This window comes from Myotis davidii, unplaced genomic scaffold (assembly GCF_000327345.1).
Source record: "Myotis davidii unplaced genomic scaffold, ASM32734v1 scaffold317, whole genome shotgun sequence".
Lineage (NCBI taxonomy): Eukaryota > Metazoa > Chordata > Mammalia > Chiroptera > Vespertilionidae > Myotis > Myotis davidii.
The window spans coordinates 452931-460078 of NW_006288994.1; the positions used below are offsets into that span (position 1 = coordinate 452931).

A 7148-nucleotide genomic window follows, 5' to 3' on the forward strand; every position below is an offset into this window, starting at 1 on the left:
TTTTGTTGGCGATGTCTTTTCCTGCTGCCCTGGCCCACATCATTTCTCATCAGCACCATTCATTCATTTATTAATTAATTTATTTTATTTAATTTTATTCTTTCTTTCTTTCTTTCTTTCTTTCTTTCTTTCTTTCTTTCTTTCTTTCTTCCTTTCTTTCTTTCTTCCTTTCTTTTCCTTCAGCTCTTTATTTGACTGTCTATTTGAATGATAGCCTTGCTGGATATAGTAATCTTGGTCTCAGATCCTTGCTTCCCAAAAATGTCCATGTTCGACCTAATGATTTTCATAGAATTTGTTGAAATGTTCAGCATTTTATTTCATTTATTTTTTGTTAATCCTCACCCGAGGATATTTCTCCATTGATTTTTAGAGAGAGTGGAAGGGAGGGGGAGACACACACAGAGAGAAACATTAATGTGAGTGAGACACATCGACTGATTGTCTCCTACACGTGCCCCGACCTTGGCCAGAGATCGAGCCTGCAACTGAGGTACACATGCCCTTGACCAGAATCAAACCTGGGACCTTCAGTCCGTGAGCCGACACTCTGTCCACTGAGCCAAACCAGCCAGGGCTTGAGGACCCTTTAAGTGCTGCTCCTGCGTTGGCCCTCCATCTCATCTCCTGCTGTGTGTGTTTCTCGGCATCAGGAAGGGTTCAGGAATCTGGAGAAGGCGCTGTGTGTAAATTAATCAAGAGTCCAGAGACGAAACATAATTTTGAAAGGCATTTTGGGGAGTCAGAGAAGCCTTAGCTAAAGGAACTAAGTCCTTCCTTATCTCAGGACCCCTTACTTTTTATTAACACAAATTGTCCTAAGGCAAGGTAGATATACATCAAAGGCCAGGGTTTAGTATACAGAATCCATTGTTAGATTGGAGGAATTGCCTTTGGCTGTTCAGGTGTTTGGCCAGCAGGAGGCAATAACATGTAGATTGAAATGCCCTTAGCTGTCTGGCAGCAAGCGATCATTTTATGCATCCTTTTCAGGTTTGGGGAAATGCCTCCAGCCATTTCCAGATGATTCAGCCCTGGAATTGCTGGAATTGGCTTCTGGCAATCTCCTAACGCTTCACCCCTATGAATCTAAAGTCAAGGCAAAATGAACTTCTCACCTTTCTGGAACACACTGGGCACTTTCATACATACCTGACGATATTTCCAACGTCATCAGAGAAATCCCTCTGTAGCCACACCTACTTCTTTATTGCCTTCCTCGCCTGTTTCCCCCTTTGACCAGATTTAACTTTACTGTCAGAAATTTGATTACAGTCTCCCACCCATAGACTCTAATATCCATGGTAACAGATCTCTTTCAGTTGGCTGTTTATCCTCGATGCATGCCCAAACATTGACATTTTCTCACAACAAATCAAAGATATGTTGAAATCTGCTCACCTAAAGTCAAGGATACATTTATGATTATGTTCTTTTTTTATTATACGTGTTTTATTATATGTGGTTTTTTTTTACTTAGTTCTTTTTATTATAATTCAAACACGTTGTGGACATAGCCATTTTCTTACCATGTTCAACACTCCACAGTACGGACAAGGTCTCCAGGATGAGGCTCCCACTCGGCGGGAGGCCGTACGTGATGGTGGCCACAGCACGGCTCTGCCTCCGAGGGGCTGTGTGATCTCCTGCAGCCTCAGTGATGTTTCTGATTTGTAAAATGCAGACAATATCTACCTTGTGGGGTTTTTGTGGCAATTACACGAGAAATGCTTTTAGCAGAGGGCCTGTTAGGACCGAGGAGTTCTATCCAAGGCAGCCAATCGCGTCTTTTAGGACATAAATCTTTCAGCGGAGGAAATGAGTGCACCAGATGCTTCACTGTTAGCGGAAGGGGAAGAAAGTTCTCAGTATCTGATGATAAAGAAGATGACGGTGGTGATGACTCCAGCTACCACTTCCGGGAGCGTTCGTTCTGTGCCACTGTTCACTCCTAACAGCAGCCCTGTCAGGGCCCATTATTATTCCCGAAGGCTCAGCAGCGTGCTCAGAGTGGCAGAGTCCAGACTCAAAAGTACTTGACTGTGAAGTCTGTGCTTTGGATGTTTGATAACCCCCAACACCTGTCCATGCCAGGCCAGCCACCACTCTTGGTGCCTGTCCATCTGGAAGGTCTGTGTTACGCCCACAGTGACTACCACTCTTGGTGCCTGTCCACACAACCCATCTGGAAGGTCTGTGTTACGCCCACAGTGACGCAGCTTCCACGCCTCCGTCCATTAGCCCAACCCATTTTTCATGTCTTATCTTTCTGCTCCTTAGCTTCAGTTTGCTTTACGATGTAGTTGCTTTATAAGCACGCTGAGATAAATAGTTGAAACATATATAGATATCTCCTGATCCAATTCTGTTGCCTACTTCCTTCATTCTCTGATAACTATACAAGTGGAGGGAGAGGAGGATTTGGAGATGATTTCAAAGGTTTAATCCTGGGCATCTAGATGAGGTGCAATGTGGAAAGTTGAGAACTAAAGGATGGATGATTTTTTTTTGGCAAGTTAAGTCTAAGGTCAGAAGGCATTTAAGAAAAAACTGATTAATACACACACACACATACACACACACACGGTAGATACTTAAAAAAAGGTTTCATTTTGAAGAACTCAAAAAATTTGTAAATTCAAATTTCTGTACATGGAAGTGTAGTACCACCGTATACTGAAGCAATGTACTATATTTGCCTTTTGGAAATACTGATATTAACCACTGGGCATATTTATAAATATATGTTTTGAGAAGAAAGTCAGTGTCAAGGGGGTGGGGCCTAAAACATTGTAAATACCATGCCGTTTTAATTGGACATTTTGTAACGAAAACATGTCATTTTTTTTCAAAATGTTTTTTGTTGCTTGTTTATGAAGTTTACATATCTGATATTTATAAAGTGCTTTCTCACTATAGGTTCATGGACCCTTGTCAGCCCAGCATGGAGAAAAGGTAGAGGACACATGGGCAAATCCCCATCGCTCAGCTAACCTGGGGACGTTCCATGACCCTGCAAAATCGGAGCTTCCTATACAGCAGCTCTTTGAAGCTGAGATCAAGTCCTTAGTTCCCTTGGCCCAAGCATGTCAAACTCACGGCCCGTGGGCCGCATGTGTCCCACAACGAATACTTTTTTTTCAGCCCAGCCAATATAACGGTATGTAAGAAACGTTTTAATAAAAAGTTCTTAACTTAATTTTTACAATATCCTGTTACACATAATTATTAATAACGAACTACACGTTCGCTAATGACTGATGACTATAATCGTGTTGCATTCATTTCCCTTACCTTACGTGCAGGCGCACCATTTTTCTCCACTAATACTAGCAGCGAATATTTTAGCAGCCAATGGCCACGTCATTAGTCTTGAACTGACTTGTTTGGTGTGCGCAACAGGAAATATTTTGCTTTCAGAGAACAAGAAAAAATAGGTTTATTTGCGTTACGCTTATTAACTTGTGCAGTTATTCAGTGTCTGGTAAGTTAATGTTCAAGAAAAAAATATTAACTTTTATTAAAATGTTCTATTTCATGTTAACAATGACTCATTTATTTCAGCCCTTTGTATTAGTGTCTCTAGTGAAATAAATCTACGTTTCTATGAAAATTGAAGCTTTTTTTTGTGTGTGGCCCACATACGCTTAAACCTTGTTTATTTGGCCCGTGTGAGCCTTTGAGTTTGACATGCTTGCTTTGGCCTCTGTATGCTCCTCGCTGCTCCCCTGCCAAGACCTCTCCTTGCCCATTGATGGTTGAAATGCTGGACAGCAAGCAAAGGAACATGAGTTTTGACTTAATCTGAGGGGAAGGCCTTTGGCCCCAGGAAAGTTAACCGGTCTGAGTTTATCTTACTCACTTAGCTTGGTCAGAATCTGCAAATGTCACACAGCAGCAGCGAGGGGCCCATTCCCTAGGTAGCATATCTGTAAGCATACACCCCAAAAGTGTTGGTTGTGCACGTCTAGTTCTCTAAAAGAAAAACGGAAAAGAAAGCCTCCCACGCCACACAGTAGTACGAGGCAAAATATCCGAACAGAGTCTAAAGCTGCTTTGTGCATGTCATTTTCGAAGAGAGAAAAAAAAATTAGAAGCCAGCAGCAATGAAGTGCTTAGCGCAAGATTTCAGTTTTCAACCTCGCAGCTCTTGCATTTCAATCGGGGCAGCAGGAAGATTCCACTGATCCTAAAGCTAACGGATGGCGAGAGGGAAACGCTTGCTGGCTTCGTTAGGCAGGTGGTTATTGTTTTAAAAAACGGAGAGCCGCCAACCTGGCTGGAATCCAAGGCGCGTCACCTAATCCTGATCCAGAGCTATGCAGCCAGAGTCCCCAGCCCGCAAATATTTGATTAGCGCATATGTAAATTGTCCTGTGTTCTTGGCACAGGCCGAGTCAGGAATGACAATGTAGATTGTAATGTTCTTATACAGTCAGAGGCTCTTGTCCCTGTATTTTTCCCTGTAAGGAAGTACAACGTGTGTATTCAGGAGGTCTGAAGCTCGTGGTGTGGCAGATAACCTGCTGATATTCAATAAGGAAATAAACAATGAATGTAACCGCTCATGCCATTGTCTAAATGTAACAGATCTCTTCAATAATGAAATAGCATAGCGGACACTGAACTACGCAGTCACTCAAATGACTCTCAGCAATTTTCTTTATTGACCCCAGTTTCTGAGGCCTAGAGTCACTGACCCTGGGCCCCAAATTAGAAAATTAGATTTCGGAGCCTCCACTATGTATCAGAATCATTCAGGAACAGCGTAGAAGCCAAACTATGAGACACGTTTTCTTATTATATAATCAGTGGACAAGACATTTCAGCACTTTATCTGCTGTGTGTACAGAGTGGCATCTGGAGAAGTAAAAATTGCTGTAATAAATGCTGAAAATCAAGGGTTTGCCATGCTCCCATTAATGTCCCTGGTATGAAGTCATGGATCTGGCTAACCCCACTCCAAATATAGTTTAAATAATGCGAGGTAATTCTTACTATTCATATTGATAAAGACATACAAGAGATTGGAATTTGCCAAGAAATATTGTTGCTGTGATTTAACACACAGAAGAAGAATGGCATTTTATGTATTTTATATAACTTACAATCTACAGAGAATTACTGTTTATCTAGAGAGCAAATCCTGGGAGTATGGATTTCATGTATATGTCCTGTAGGATTTGAATAAAACCCACAAATATATTTATCTCCCAAGCTTGCCAGTTAAAAAACAAAAAAGGATGCAGGTAAAATTTTTCTGAATTATCTCCAGAGGTAATTAAATTATTGAGTTAAAAGGGTTTCTTACTTATAAGAATGAAAATGGGGAAGGGATAGAAGCAGAGGGCAGACAAGGGCCAGTCTTGCCTGGAGCTAGAAATGTATGCAATGCCTCAGAACAGACAATAGGAAACTAATGAGGTAAAAAGCCTGGCATGATTGGGATCTGATTTTCACAGATTAAACCAATGTCAGTGAGGAGAAGAGTGAATGAGCCTAAAATGGCTTTGAGACACCTGCAAATAATTGTATTTTCAGTGCAATAGTGTTTAGGCATTGTTTTATCTGGCAGTTTATGACAGAAGGAATGGAACAGGGATTTAGAAAGAGGGGGCACTGTACTCTTCCTTCACAACCCCCCACTCTAAATTGCACCCCCCTTAAGTCCCTTTGGCAGCGATGTCCCAGGAAGGAGTCGCCTGCTGACTCCTCTGCCTGTTTTATAAGCGATAGAATTCGATTGATAAGAATTGAAGCTGGAGGCTGAACGCCAATTTTTAAAACGGAAGAACACTTTACAGCCACTTGTACAGTATATGGGTTGCAATTTTGGGCAGAAACCTAGGGGCTATTTTTGATTCATTTATTTTATATTCTCTTCTTTGGGACCATGATCTGATATTTCTGGGTATATATTGTACTCAGAATTCAATTTAAGTGACCTCTTGTAGCCAAAATGAAATTTTTTACTGACAGCTCCATATAATGGGACATTGTCCCATACCTATTGGGCAACACCTATAAAACAAAGTTATGCACCATTTTCTAGGGCAGTGGTTCTCAACCTGTGGGTCGCGACCCCTTTGGGGGTCGAACAACCCTTTCACAGGGGTCGCCTAAATACATCCTGCATATCAGATATTTACATTACGATTCATAACAATAGCAAAATTACAGTTATGAAGTAGCCACAAAAATAATTTTGTGGTTGGGGGTCACCACAACATGAGGAACTGTATTAAAGGGTCGCGACATTAGGAAGGCTGAGAACCACTGCTCTAGGGGCTAGGTGAGGATGGAGGAGACCTTTAAACTATGCTTCACACTTGAAATCTTTTGCTACCACTTAGAAAACAATAAAAATGAAATGGTGATCATTGTAAGACAAATACAAAAATATCTGGACTCTCTGATAATTAATCATGAATGTGGTCAATGTGAAAATTTCATTTCCACGTTTAACCACATTCAGTTAAGTGTCTGATCAGCTTAGTCGGACTTTATCGTGTCAGGAAAGTTCGATTCCGCTGGAAACGCAATTTGACTTTAAAGAAAGAAGCACAATGGAAGCAAGAGAACAAGCCAATTTTTTATTTTTTCATGATTTGTCTTCTTTTAAGGTCAGGCTCATTGAGCTATAATTTGCATAAAGTAAAATCCCCCCCTTTGAGTGTGAGCTTTGGACAAACACATGGAGTCATGTAACTGCCAGTCAAGATAGGGCCCAGTTCCCTCACCTGCAAAAGTTTCCTCCGGCCCTCTGCCCTCCTTTCTCTTTCACCACAGCCCTGGCTATTGCTTTTCTGTTTTCTGTCCTATGGTCCTATAGTTTTGCATTTTCTAGCGTGTCTTATCAATGAAATGACCCAAGCCTTGTGAGTTTAGCTTCTTTTATTTAGTATGAATATATTTGAGATTTATCTATGTTGTGTTGTGTATCAGTAATTTAATTCTTTTTATTGCTAAACTAGAGGCCCAATGCATGAAATTCGTGCAAGGGGCTTGGCCCCGCTGTGGTGGCGGCGGCTCCCTTGGCTCTTACCGCTGTGGCTTCGTCTGGAAGGTTGTCTGGAAGGACGTTCGGTCTAATTAGCATATTACACTTTTATTATTATAGATAGTATTCCATATGGTTGCACTTATAA

The 7148-nt window shown here is 41.3% G+C and overlaps 1 long non-coding RNA gene across 1 annotated transcript in view; it reads left to right on the top strand.

Moving 5' to 3' along the window:
* LOC107182714 overlaps positions 1-3197 on the top strand; it is a 97691-nt gene extending 94494 nt beyond the window's left edge. Inside the window, exon 3 of the long non-coding RNA XR_001513431.1 lies at positions 2920-3197. This is a non-coding gene — a long non-coding RNA (uncharacterized LOC107182714). The remainder of the gene's footprint in view (positions 1-2919) is intronic.
* Positions 3198-7148: the final 3951 nt, after the last annotated feature.